Here is a 14,175-nt window from a genome sequence, read left to right on the forward strand (position 1 = left end):
GAGAATTCATTCTAAGGTTGGATAAATGGAAGGTCCAGGTATAGCTGTTCTATCAAAGGTGAGAGTGAACTGAAATTAAATGACTTACAAATTCTCCAAAAATTTTTTAATTAAAAAAATTTTTCAAGATAATACATAAGATGTACTCCTCATTTAAAAACAAATAAGAAGCTCTTGCAGAACTGGAATTAGATAGAAAGCTTCTGAACATAATTGAAGTTTAAGCTAAGAATTAGTATCAGGTTTAGGGTGAGATTTAGGATTATGGTTACAGATTTCCTGAAACAAATACCAGTACATTGTTAAGAGTAAAAATATCAATTATTCTTATTAAAATCAGGACCAAAGATTTCTCATGAAAATTAAAATTACCTAGACTATAAATATTAGGCAATGCAATAAATGTGAGAAAAAATACTATAAATATACAAAGGTAGAAAAGTTATTATTTTCATATAATGTAATTATATGTCTAAAACTCCAAGAGAAATATGTAATATTTCTATGTAATTTCTATGTAATTATGAAAATAGTAAGAGAAACTACTAAAATGGTTAAAAATTAATACAGCTTTTTAAAAATTCGCAAAGAAAAATTTAAAATTTTTGCTTATATGAGCCATATATCCAAAATGTCAATAGACATTTATTGTCTATTGTACCTGTATTTTATTTAAATAAAATTTAAATAAATAAATTTAAAGTTATAATGTACCTTTATTTTATTTTTTGTTTCACGTTTTTTTAATTGCAGTTAAAAAATTTATTTTTTTACACACACATACAAAATGTCCATTATATATCATTACCTAAAAACGTGCTTTTATTTTTGAAAAAAAATGGCAGCATCATACAAAGACCTATTATATATGTCCTGAAAATGTCTGGCAGAACTTACGTTAATTATTTTTCCTTTTTCATTTATTTATTTATTTTTAATTAATTTTTAAAATTTAAATCCAAGTTAGCATAAAGTACAACAATGATTTCAGGAGTAGATTCCTTAATGCCTCCTACCCATTTAGCCCACCCCCCACCCACAACCCCTCCAGTAACCCTGTATGTTCTCCCTATTTAAGAGTCTCTGATGTTTTGTCCCCCCTCCCTGTTTTTATATTATTTTTGCTTCTTTTCCCTTATGTTCATCTGTTTTGTATCTTAAAGTCCTCATATGAGTGAAGTCATATGATTTTTGTCTTTCTCTGACTAGTTTTGCTTAGCATAATACCCTCTAGCTCCATCCACGTAGTTGCAAATGGCAAGATTTCATTCTTTTTGATTGCCGAGTAATACTCCGTTGTATATATATATACCACATATTCCTTATCCATTCATCCATCGATGGACACTTGGGCTCTTTCCATACTTTGGCTATTGTCAACAGTGCTGCTATAAACATGGGGGTGCATGTGTCCCTTCAAAACAGCACACCTGTATCCTTTGGATAAATGCCTAGTAATGCAATTGCTGGGTTGTAGGGTAGTTTTTAATTTGGGGGGGAACCTTCATACTGTTTTCCAGAGTGGCTACACCAGTTTGCATTCCCACCAGCAGTGCAAAAGAGATCCCCTTTCTCCACATCCTCGCCAACATCTGTTGTTGCCTGAATTGTTAATGTTAGTCATTCTGACAGGTGTGAGGTGTGATATCTCATTGTGGTTTTGATTTGTATTTCCCTGATGATGAGTGATGTTGAGCATGTTTTCATGTGTCTGTTTGCCATCTGGATGTCTTCTTTGGAGAAGTTCCAATGCATGTCTTTTGCCCATTTCTTCATGGGATTGTTTGTTTTTTGGGTGTTGAGTTTGATAAGTTCTTTATAGATTTTGGATACTAACCCTTTATCTGATATGTCATTTGCAAATATCTCCTCCCATTCCATCAGTTGCCTTTTAGTTTTTCTGATTGTTTCCTTTGCTGTACAGAAGCTTTTTATTTTGATGAGGTCCCAGTAGTTCATTTTTTCTTTTGTTTCCCTTGCCTCTGGAGACGTGTTGAGTAAGAAGTTTCTGTGGCCGAGGTCAAAGAAGTTTTTTGCCTGCTTTCTCCTCTAGGATTTGATGGTTTCCTGTCTTGTGTTTAGCTCTTTCATCCATTTTGAATTTGTTTTTGTGTATGTTGTAAGAAGAGGTCCAGGTTCATTTGTCTGCATATCGCTGTCTAGTTTTCCCAGCACCACTTGCTGAAGAGACTGTCTTTATTCCATTGAATATTCATTCTTTCCTGCTTTGTCAAAGATTAGTTCGCCATACATTTGTGGGTCTCTTTCTAGGTTCTCTATTCTGTTCCATTGATCTGAGTGTCTGTTTTTGTGCCAGTACCATACTGTCTTGATGATTACAGGTTTGTAATACAGCTTGAAATCCAGGATTGTGATGCCTCCTGCGTTGGTTTTCTTTTTCAAGATTGCTTTGGCTATTTGGAGTCTTTTCTGTTTCCATACAAATTTTAGGATTGTTTGTTCTAGCTCTGTGTGTTATTTTGATAGGGATTGCATTGAATATGTAGATTGCTTTGGATAGTATCAACATTTTAACAATATTTGTTCTTCCAATCCAGGAGCATGAAATTTTTTTTTTTTCATTTTTTGTGTGCCTTCCTCAATTTCCTTCATAAACTTTCTATAGTTTTCAGTGTATAGATTTTTCACCTCTTAATGAATTCAGCAAAGTAACAGGGTACAAAATCAATGCACAGAAATTGGTTGCATTCCTATACACCAATAATGAAGCAACAGAAAGAGAAATCAAAGAATTGATCCCATTTACAATTGCACCAAAAATCATAAAGTACCTTGGAATAAATCTGACCAAAGAGGTAATCGCATTTTTAATGAAGTTAACATTTTGTAATTCAATGCCAATAAATACCCCACACCTGTGTTAAAAAGGAAAAACATGAAGGTTGTTACTTAAATTGTCTGTTATATCTACTTTAAAAATTCAGATTTTAAAATACACATTTTCTCAAACTACAAAAAAAAGTTAACATTTTTGCTGAAATTTTTGGTGTCATCTTTATAGCCTTTTCCAAATAAATATTTTAAACATTTAAAATACATTTGTGGGAAATGGTCAGCTCTTCCAGGGAAAAATACAAAATGATATTTAAAAACAAAAGAGTAGTTGTCTGTCTCTGCAGGTCTTTCCATTCCCATAGCAGAGTTAAAATGATACCAATTTCCCAAGAAAAAGTTAAACAAAAATTTCTTTGATTTCTTTGTGAATAAAAGACTGGAATTACTTCAGATAAATGGGTCTATGTTACAATGATCTATACCAAAATATCTGCAAAATTTAGAACTGTTAAAATGCTCAAGGTCGTGGTCTCTAAAAGTATTATAATTAATAGAAATATATATGTTCAACTAAATTGCCTTGCTTAATTGAACATAATGTAATGATGGCAATTTCCATTTTTTTTACTTTGCCTTTTATTTCAATGCTAAATTTCATTGCACTAACTCTTAGTTCACTTGTTCTGACCTCAGAAACAGCCAAGGAACAAGAGCTATATATTTCTATGAAAAGGAAATATGAATTTCAATTCAGAACTCAATATTACTTAAACCAAAAAATTTAAAAATCACTCTAGACTTTCAATATGACTATTATAAATAACATTTTTAGATAATTTTTTTAGTATAGTTGACACACATTGCAACATTAGTTTCAGGTGTACAATTTAGTGATTTGACAAGGTTATGCTATGTTATGTTATGCTATATTCATACTATTACAGTATCATTGACTATTTCTTATGCTGTGTCTTTTCTTCCTGTGACTTACTTATTCCACAACTGGAAGCCTGTATCTCCCTCTCCCTTCACTCATTTTGCCCAGCCCCCAACTTGCCTTCCCTGTGGCAACCATCAGTTTGTTCTTTGTGTTTATATGTCCAATTCTGCTTTTTGTGTATTAATTTTGTTTTACATTCCAATTATGAGTGGAATCCTAATGTTGTGTTTCTCCAGTCTGACTTTTTCACTTAGCATTATACCCTCTAGGTCTATAATGTTCATTCAAATGACACAGTCTTATTATTTTTTATGACCCTATAGTATTCCTGTGTGTGTGTGTGTGTGTGTGTGTGTGTGTACACATATTTTCTTCATCTCTTCTATTGATGCTCACTTAGGTTGCTTCTATATCTTAGCTGTTGTAAATAATGCTACAATAAACATGGGGTACATATATCTTTCAGATTAATGTTTTCATTTTCTTTGGGTAAATACCCAATAGTAGAATTATTGTATCATATGGTATTTCCATTTTTAAATTTTTGAGGAAGATGAATACTGTTTTCCACAGTGGCTATATAAATTTACATTCCTACCAACAGTGCACTAGGGCTCCTCTTTGTCCACATTCTTGCCAACACTTGTTATTTCTTGTCATTTTGATTTTAGCATTCTGACAGGTGTGAAGTGGTATCTCATTGTAGTTTTGATTTGCATTTCCCTGATGACTGATGTTAAGCATCTTTGCATGTGTCTCTTGGCCATCTGTATGTCTTCAGGTCCTCTGCACATTTTTTAATCGAATTGTTTGTGTGAATTCCATAATTTTCTTATATATCATTTGCAAATGTCCTCCATTCAGTAGGTTATTTTTTTGTTTGTTTTATTTTGTTGATGGTTTTATTTGCTGTGCAGAAGCGTTTTGTTTTAATGTTGTCCCAATAGTTACTTTTGCTTTTCTTTCCCTTGCTTCAGGAGACATATCTAGAATCCAGAATTCTTATGGTGTCAGGTCCCACATTAGATCATTAATCCATTTTGAGATGAATTTTGTGTGTCCTGTAGGAAAGTGGTCCAGTTTCATTCTTTGCATGTAGATGTACGTTTTTCCCAGCACCATTTATTGAAAAGACTGTCTTTTTCCCATTGTATATTCTTGCCTCCTTTGTCATAGAGTCACTGACCATATAATCATGGATTTAGTTTGGGGGTTTTAATTATGTCCCATTGATCTGTATGTTTATTTTTGTGCAGGAACATACAATTTTGATTACTATAGCTTTGTAATATATCTTGAAATCTGGGATTGTGATACCTCCAGCTTTGTTCTTTCTTAGGATTACTTTGGCTGTTCAGGGTCTTTTGTGGTTCCATACAGATTTTAGTATTATTTGTTCTAGTTTTGTGAAACTATTGATATTTTGGTGGGGATTCCATTGAATCTATAGATTGCTTTTGGTAGTATGGATATTTTAACAATATTAATTCTTCCAGTCCATGAGCATGGAATATCTTTCCATTTGTTTGTGTCCCCGTCGATTTCTTTTATCCATGTTTTATAGTTTTTGGAATAAGATCTTTTACCTCTTTGGTTAAGTTTATTTTTATTTATTGTATTCTTTTTGGTGCAAGCATTTATAGATTTTAATAGGCATTGGGTACATTATCTCTAATGCTTATATTTGAAGTGAAAAATTCATTATCAATTCCACTCATTGTATTTAAAATTCTAGAAATTGAATATGTGTGTGTGCACTTTCATATATAGTTTTCCAAATCTGTTTTAAATTTCTTCCAAAGGCATCTCTTTTGTAAAGCAAAGCAAACCAAAACTAATAGCTGCTGTAGCAGTCCTTTCCAAGGATGTTTAACAGTCAGTTTATTCTGCCAAACTATGTTTTTAGAATTATTTGAAGCAATTACTTTACAATTATTTAATAAGTTACATTATATAAGAATCCTTTTTCAAGAGTAAATTTTTACTTTTACAAAATGTACAAATTATTTTGGAATGCATATCTCTTTCATACCTGGTGATATGCAAAAGTAATTTGCAAAGGACAAGTGTCATATGCAAAAACATGCACATAAATGAATAGAAAAACAGTCAGATGGTAATTAGGAAGCCAGAAAAAAGGAAACTCTTCCTTATTCAGCTAGTGAGTTGAACTCAATAAAATTATTGGAATAGAGTCCTCAATTGTGAAGAAATGAAAAAATGTTTCTTAGACTGAAGTAGTTCTTTTAACTTAAGAGAACATGTCATAAACTGTTGAACCAATGTCAGTGGATAACAATCTAATCCAATTTGTCTTTTTAATCAGTAGAGGAAAAGGATCTTTCATAATATTGATTCTTAAGCTAAAGAAGACTCTAAAACTATCTGAACATAACCAAAAGATGGAAGTCTCACAAATTATTGAATCCTCCAGATAACTTATATGGTTGGTAACAGAGAAGAATAAAGATATATACCTATTATCTAGTTGATATAGAAGAAGAAAGGAAGCAGAATTCGACAAGGTCTTTGAATAATAGCCATACTTCTTACACTTAATGATATACATCGTTAAAACTCAAAGTCTTGGCCTTTGACAAATACTTTGATTCAAGATGATCTTTATTAGTTGCCATCTAACAGTACTTTCTGTTACACACTCTTGATGTGACTTTGGGCAACTAAATATACCTCTTGCAGCTTTAGTTTTCTCATGTGTGAAAATGGGGATATGGCATTTCTGTTGCAGGATGTGTGATGATTATTGAACATGTTAAAGCTTTTAACCAAGCACCTGACAGACAAAAGATGGAGGAAAATAGTGAATAGTAGTTTCCTTACCTATAAGAGATATTGAGTGATTGAGGAGTTAATACAATTTTGTATTGTCTATAGAAAACTTACACCTTATAAGGAAAGATGCAAATAGTATATTTCTGGAAAGTTAGGGAAAGCATTGGAATTTTGTGTTCAGGTCAAATACCTCTTTAAAACATCGTCACACTGTGTTTCTCAGAGCAGGCAGTTATTAGAATGATTGCTTGGGAGCTGGGTCAGATTTTTTAAAAGCTCACAAAACAATGGAAAATAAATCTTTCATCTCCAAGTCATTTAAGCCCACTAATACTTGGTCCTAATAATTGCACCTAAAAATAAGACAAAAAAATTGACTATTGAAAAAAATTCAGTATCATGTTGTTTTCTTTCCATCTTTTATTCCTAACCATGCATTTGGAAAGTGAATTATTGTCAAACTTGAGATTCTTAGAGCTTTCTTTTTTAATGGAAAGATCAACAGATTAAAATTCAGAACTACAGTTTCGTATGGTCAAAGTTGAGGGGAAATTTGATTCATCATTCCTCACAGATTGTAAAGAAAGCATATAGTCAGTAACAATATGAAAAGCATGGAGGAGAAGAGGTAAAGGATACCCTAAAGTGTTTTTTTTTAAAGAGAGAAGAGACTTGGGGAGGGGGGCAACTAAGGACAGTAAAACAAGAAAGGAACCCAGGAAAACAAATTTGCATCTGACATGGTCAGTTGCAGCCTGAGCATCATGGAGGGAGGGGTAAGGTCAAGGGAGCAAGAGGCATAGAGGAGAGCATCAGGTAACTCTTAGAATTACCCTGGCTCCAGGGAAACCTGAACTCCAGTGGGAGAGCAGGTATATTTAAGGTAGTCCAGGGAGCTTTAAAAAAAGAGGGGGCGGAATTGGATATCAGAAAACATTTTGTGATGCTGTAATGAGATCTCCGTGTTGGTGGATTCATGCCCTAAGGAATACAATGCAAGTCCTGTCATTTGAAACGTGTTGAGTTACAGAGAGAAATCTACTTGGATACTCTGTGAGGAATCACTCTTATCACATCTTTTCTTTTATGGTTACAAGTGGGGTTTTTTTTTTTGGTTCAAATTCTATGTTTTGTTTTGTGACCCAGCTGCTCCCTAAACAGAGGTACCTGAAGTTAGTTGGTGAGAGTTTTTATTATTTTTGTCTGTATAAAATTGTTTTTTATTCGTTTTTGGTTTTACTATGATGACTCTGCATTCCCTTTCTTTATCTGAACCTAGACAACAGTGAACTCAGAATTCCTCAGATAACTAGACCATCCAATTAGGGCACTTATATAGTCTTCATAAAGCACTTGGGTAATTGGCTCTTTACATTACACGATGTAAGGAAATGGAATAAAAGTAGGAAATAGGCACCCTTGGCTGCTTCTCATACCTGACTTGTTTGTGTGGCTTTCTGCAGGACAGGCTGTTACTCTGTGTTTGCTTTTGTACTAAATCTGGGAATGTTTGCCACTCACCGGAGTGAAACATTTTGTCTTCCTAGGGATACAGATTTGTGTAGTTTTGCATTAACAAAAAGAAGCATTGTTTGTAAGTAGCCCAATATTTTTCAATGGGGGAAAACAAAGCACTGAAGCAACACTCAATTTTTCTTGGCAAACTGAAGTTACCGTGTTTTATTTTGATAAATGATGCTAATGAAGGTTGGGGACTTGTACAGGTGTGTAATTTTTCATTTCACTACACTATTGTTTTCCATTATTTTCGGTTAAGGCAACTACATGCTTTTAAACACATTCTGTTAGGCAGACAACTTTCCCACAGCATTGTTTTTGGCACAATGTATTTAGTAAGTGAATAACCAAAGATGAATCTACCCCATATTCTTTCTTCCCATAATGCTTCTCATCCTTAATTTTATTGTTGCTGATAGTTCAGCAAAGCATGGGTCTTTGTCCTGCAAAATTGCCAAAATTAGCAAATGTGAGCTACCCTTTCAGAAATGTTTTAGAGCATATATAAACATTTTGTTAGAAATAATAGCATTGTGGGGCACCTGGTGGCACAGTGGATTTAAGTATCTGTCTTGATTTCACCTCAGGTCCTGATATCACAGTTCAGTTCATGGGATCAAGCCCAGCGTAGGGCTCTGTGCTAACAGTGCAGAGCCTGCTTGGGATATTCTCTCTCTCTCTCTCTCTCTCTCTCTCTCTCTCTCTCTTCCTTTCCACCCTCAAAATAAATAAAAAACATTAAAAGAAGAAATAGTATCATTGTCACCATGTTTTAAGGCATATTTAGAATAATAATGTACTCTGCCTTTTCTTGACCTTGTAATATATTTCTTTTAAGACCCAGTCAAATTTTCTCATCCAAAATAGAATAGAGGCTCTGTCAACCAATATGCAGCTCGTGTTGACAGCTGAACACAGTATAGACCCTGTTACTTTTCAAGTACATTCTAGCTTATATACAGTTTGGGGACTAAAGCTGACAAAGTATCATGATAAAATGGCGTCTCTATTATATTATCTAAATTATGGCTTATTTGGTTTGTATATGTACAGAGTTAGAGGCAGTTTGAAATATAAAATAAAGTTTCTCACTAGATCTTTTAGCATTTCACTGAATCACAGAGGGAGAAGGAACTGCAACAATCATCTATCTCAACCCCCTCCTTTTACAAATGTGAATGCTGAGACACAGAGCTGTCAAGAGACTTGTCTGAGGTTGTACAACTCATTAGTGGCAGGTCTGAGATCAGAACACTTCATCTGGGTTATGTCCAATTACACAGTATTGTCCGGGATGAAATGATGCCTTTCAAACCAAAGCTTCTGGGCTATAGTTTGTCTGCATGGCTTTTTAAAATCTGCTTTTTATCTTTTTTCTTCCTAAAGGAAAACTCCATAAATTTGCTGTGCTTCTACAGCAGCTGTCACAGGCATGTGACATAGCGAGTTCCTCCCACAGTAGACCTTTGATTGCTGATGGGAAAGCTTTTCTACAAATCCTGTGAAATTGCATTTCTTCTGTGCTAATTCCCTTTTTGGCATATGGCATTGGCTCATTCTAATCCTACACTTGTCTCTTGGTCTTATTATTCTAAGAACTCCCCTCTGTCCCATTGTCAAAATGGTACATAAACTTAACCCACTGATTATATAAAATTCACTTCTTCACAAATTCAGAGGTTTTAACTTGCTTCAAAAACCTTTATTATCTAATATTTCCCAAATCCCAAAACTATGATTTTATAAGAAATGAAATCCTACTTGATATCAATTTGCTTAAGGTTTCCATGTGTTTCTGGCTCCAGGCTGCTTTATATAAATAGTCGTCAGTTCTTACGTGGTAATGCTTGAAACCTGTCTATGCAGGGTCACAAAAAAGAAAAATTTTTAACACTTTATGAAAGGTGCTGGAACACCTTGAAAGTATTTAAAATGATGGAATCTTTCCTCTTCAATTGTGTGGCCTGGGTTGACATTATTGGATTGAAGTCACTTTGAAGAGCCACTACAAGAATGAGTTTGGTGGACTAGTGTTCTATCAGGTAAGATTTTGGCATTCTGTTTCTCAGAATGTTAAAAGATTTAATCTAAAAAGCCTGAGAGGCACCTGGGTGGCTCAGTCGGTTAAGCATCTAACTTTGGCTCAGGTCATGATCTCACTGTTGGTGGGTTCGAGCCTGCTTTGGATTCTGTGTCTCCCTCTCTCTCTGCCCCTCCCCTGCTCATGCTCTGACTCTCTCTCTCTCTTTCTAAACATTAAAAAATTTTAAATAAATAAAATAAAAAATAGCCTCAGAAGTATGAAGTCTATTTTTTATTACTGTTAATCACAGACTTTTCCTTCCAGGCCTAGCTGTATTTTTCGATTCCCTAAAAAATGACCCAGGCCTGAAGAGTAATCAAGAATGAGGGACTACAAATCTCTGTTTATCTTTTCTCCTGTCTTCAAGTGTGAATGTTTTATCCTCATAAATATCACAACTGACACACTTGAGGTAACTATAGATACCAAACTACAGACAATTATCCTAATTTGAGGTTAACTTGACACCAATTCTTCTTGTACTTGTCCCTCTTGATTTTAATTTCCCCACTTTGTAACTGTTTCTGACACCTTGAATTTTGATTTTAAGCAGTAAGTTTGAAATCTCCTTTTAATTAATTAACAGTTCTTATCATTCACCTTTCCTCTGCATATACTTCTGATTTTGAATCTCTAAAACTTAGAAATTTCCCTTTCCAGCCATAATTCCAAGTAACACGATTTGTTGGTTTAATCTCCGCTAGGAGAAGGGATTTGGCTAGTTTCAACTCTCCTCAGAAGCTACTCTGTCTTTTCCCCCTTGGCTTCAGCACTCAGCATCCCTTACAAATTCAAAGTGCTCATAATCATGCCTAGAACAATCTGGAAGTTCACAAACTGGAACCATTTATTAAATATCTTTGGAGCCACTCACTTATTTTTCAGTTTATTGTATATCCAAGTAGTGCATACAGCACAGAGAGTTAAAATGTTTACCAATGCTATTTCCACAAAGAATATAATACTTTTGGAATCAAGTTTATGAATCTAAATTTATACTTCAGGGGTGCCTGGGTGGCTCAGTGGGTTAAGTGTCCGACTTCAGCTCAGGTCACGATCTCACTGTCCGTGGGTTTGAGCCCCACGTTGGGCTCTGTGCTGACTGCTCAGAGCCTGGAGCCTGTTTCAGATTCTGTGTCTCCCTCTCTCTCTGACCCTCCCCCATTCATGCTCTGTCTCTCTCTGTCCCAAAAATAAATAAATGTTAAAAAAATTTTAAATTTATACTTCAGTTTCCTTGAAAGTGTATCTATTTTAACATAAAGCATTATCAGTGAAAACTGCAGTCAGAAAATTGTCAACTTTGGTATATGGAGATTTGAGAGACTTGTAAAACTATCAAAAAGTTTACAGACAGTGGTGAAGTGCTCAGAGGAGTGAGGCAATGTGGAATGAAACTATATATATATGAAATGAGTGTCACTCTAGGAAAGGACACACAAAAAAGGGTAATGAATCTGAGGGAGTGAAAGTTCCATGTTGCTACTCTTTCCATGAGCTGAATTCCTCCAGCGCCATGTAAAGAACAAGATATGAGATGTCCCGGGAAGTTTTCCTTTCTTCATTTTATCCTTTCCTCTTCCTATCCTTCTTTTCTTCAAATAGGCTACAGATTTAGTTTCAAAGTAATTTTCTCTAAAATCTGTCTGGAATAAGCATTAGAATATGAGCATATAAAACTGGGAAGTGAAGGGTGCCTGGGTGGCTCAGTCAAGTGTCCCACTTCGGCTCAGGTCATTATGTCACTGTTGGTGGGTTTGAGCCCTGTGTCAGGCTCTGTGCTGTCAGCTCAGAGCCTGGAGACTGCTTTGGACTCTGTGTCTCCCTGTCTCTTTGCCCTCCGTGTCTGTCTGTCTCTTCTATCTTTCTCGTTCTCTCTCTCAAAAATAAATAAACACTAAAATAAGTAAGTAAATAAATAAATAAATAAAGTAATAATAACAAAAAACTGGGAAGGGGTAGGAAATTATCCCTAATGATTTAGGAATAAAGCAAGAAACAAAGTGTAGGTGGAAAAATGAGCAATACATGTTTACTCATCTATTCAACAACTCTTTTACTGAGATCCTACTTGTGCTAGATCTTGTATAGTGCCTGGAGCATCCCAAGGTAAATAATTCATTCTTCCTTGCCCCAAGGAATATGCAGTCTAAAAGGAAGGAAGACCCAGATAACCAAGGTCTGTAATAGAGAGGTATATTGACTATAGTGATGGCAGTGAGGAGATGACGTTTTCTTAAGTGGATGAAAATATAAGTCTTATGGTAGATTTTATGTAGGAATGGTGAAGTATGGAGAATGAGCAAAAAAATTATAGAATTTCTCTTTGTAGGAACACGTGCAAAAGGACCAAAGTCATAGACAGTATAATCCTGAATAGTATTTCTGCAAAGTGTCATCAAAGTGGAATGTGAAGTGAGTTAAGACTCACATAGGGAACCTTGTTAGCATACCAAGAGTAAATGAAAGAATTGATTGGTGTAAGGAAGCAGGACAAAATTATGTCTTAGAAAATTTTCTGGCTGTGTTATGGAGTGTAGACTAGAACACATGAGATTAGATCTTATTGGTAGATAAAATATAACTTTTAAAATGATATAATATCTAAGTTAAAGAAGATGGTGATTTTAACTAGGGTAAAAATTTGAAAGTAGGTAGACAGAACCAGCTACTCCAACTGGGAATTAATATTGATATGACTAATACTGTCTTATCAAAGTAGGAGATTAAGGAAAGGAGAGAATCAAACATAACTTAAAGAACCCTGACTTAAAAGATTAGATGACTCCATGGTTCAACGCCCTGAAATAGAGATAATAATAATAGGAGTAGATTTGGCAGAGAAGATGATATATTCAGTTTTGAATCTGTAATTAAGGTACCTATAGGATAAGTAAAGGCAAGTGAAAATGTCATATAGCCAGTTAATACTCTAAAGAGACATCAAGGCTTGAGATAAAGATTTGGTAGTCATCAGCATATGGATACCCTAGTAGTGAATAAATGTGATTGTCAAGGAAGATAGTGTATAATAAAGAATTCTGCAGATAAAACTAACTATTGGTAGGCAAAAGCTGAGCTACTGGAAAAGATTTCTAGAATTAATAACCATGTCAATCTGGAAGATGTCATTATACCTTATTTTATAGACCTTTAATCTCCTTGTAGATAATTAGAGAAAGGTCATGCAATTTTCATTCTTATGTGTGCACTTAAAGTGAATCTAGGACAGAAATAAACATAAATTATAGGAAGACTTTGCACTTGAATATCATATTATTGATACAGGATAAATTATGCCTCCCTGAGCTTAAACACTGAATTTAGTATCTTAGGAAATTTAGCCATTAAATTGTTTTTCATCTTTTTTTCTACCTTTCACCTAAACAATTAATATGGATATTAGGAAAAATTGAACATAATTCATGCCAGGAAAGCAGAGACTAAGATGCTTCACTCTTTTCAACTTTTATCTCCATAACTCTGATAATAAATAGTTATATGAGAAAATTAAAAATCCTGAAAGAGAAGAGCTAGACCCATAAAAAAAAATAGAAGAGTAAAATCTAGGTGGGTGTCTGTATATATATGAGGGTCTCATATGGAGCGAAAGTTGTACTCACACTAGGATTCAGATATTTCTGTGGAGACTGTGGTATCAACAGAGGTCTGTTTCATATAATTTTGATCAGAGTTATGAGAAAGAAAGAAATGCAAAGTATGAAAGGAGTCAGACATACAGGTTTGGTGCAGTAACAGCATTTCCATACTGATAACAAGGAGGATCGTAATACAGAGTTTACCATTCTTGATCCTTCGACTTCATCCAAGGTTGAAGATCTGTTTAATAAAGGAAGAGGACTACAAACAAAAGAATTACCCCTGCAAAAAAATCTATAAAACATTATAAATTAAGGGAAACACAGCTTTCAAATGCATAAAAAGCAATCCAAGAGTAAATGACAAATCCTATGTGATACCACTCAGATGAGGAAGCTAAAGCAGACTCATAGAAGCAGAGAATAGAATGGTGGTTGCCATGAGC

General features: G+C 34.4%; 1 long non-coding RNA gene across 1 annotated transcript in view; it reads left to right on the top strand.

Annotated features, from left to right (window-relative positions):
* Positions 1–14,175, top strand: part of LOC128314053 (uncharacterized) — a 145,113-nt gene that overhangs the window by 66,000 nt on the left and 64,938 nt on the right. The window lies entirely within an intron of this gene.

The sequence above is a fragment of the Acinonyx jubatus genome, chromosome C1 (genome assembly GCF_027475565.1).
Source record: "Acinonyx jubatus isolate Ajub_Pintada_27869175 chromosome C1, VMU_Ajub_asm_v1.0, whole genome shotgun sequence".
NCBI classification, from domain to species: domain Eukaryota; kingdom Metazoa; phylum Chordata; class Mammalia; order Carnivora; family Felidae; genus Acinonyx; species Acinonyx jubatus.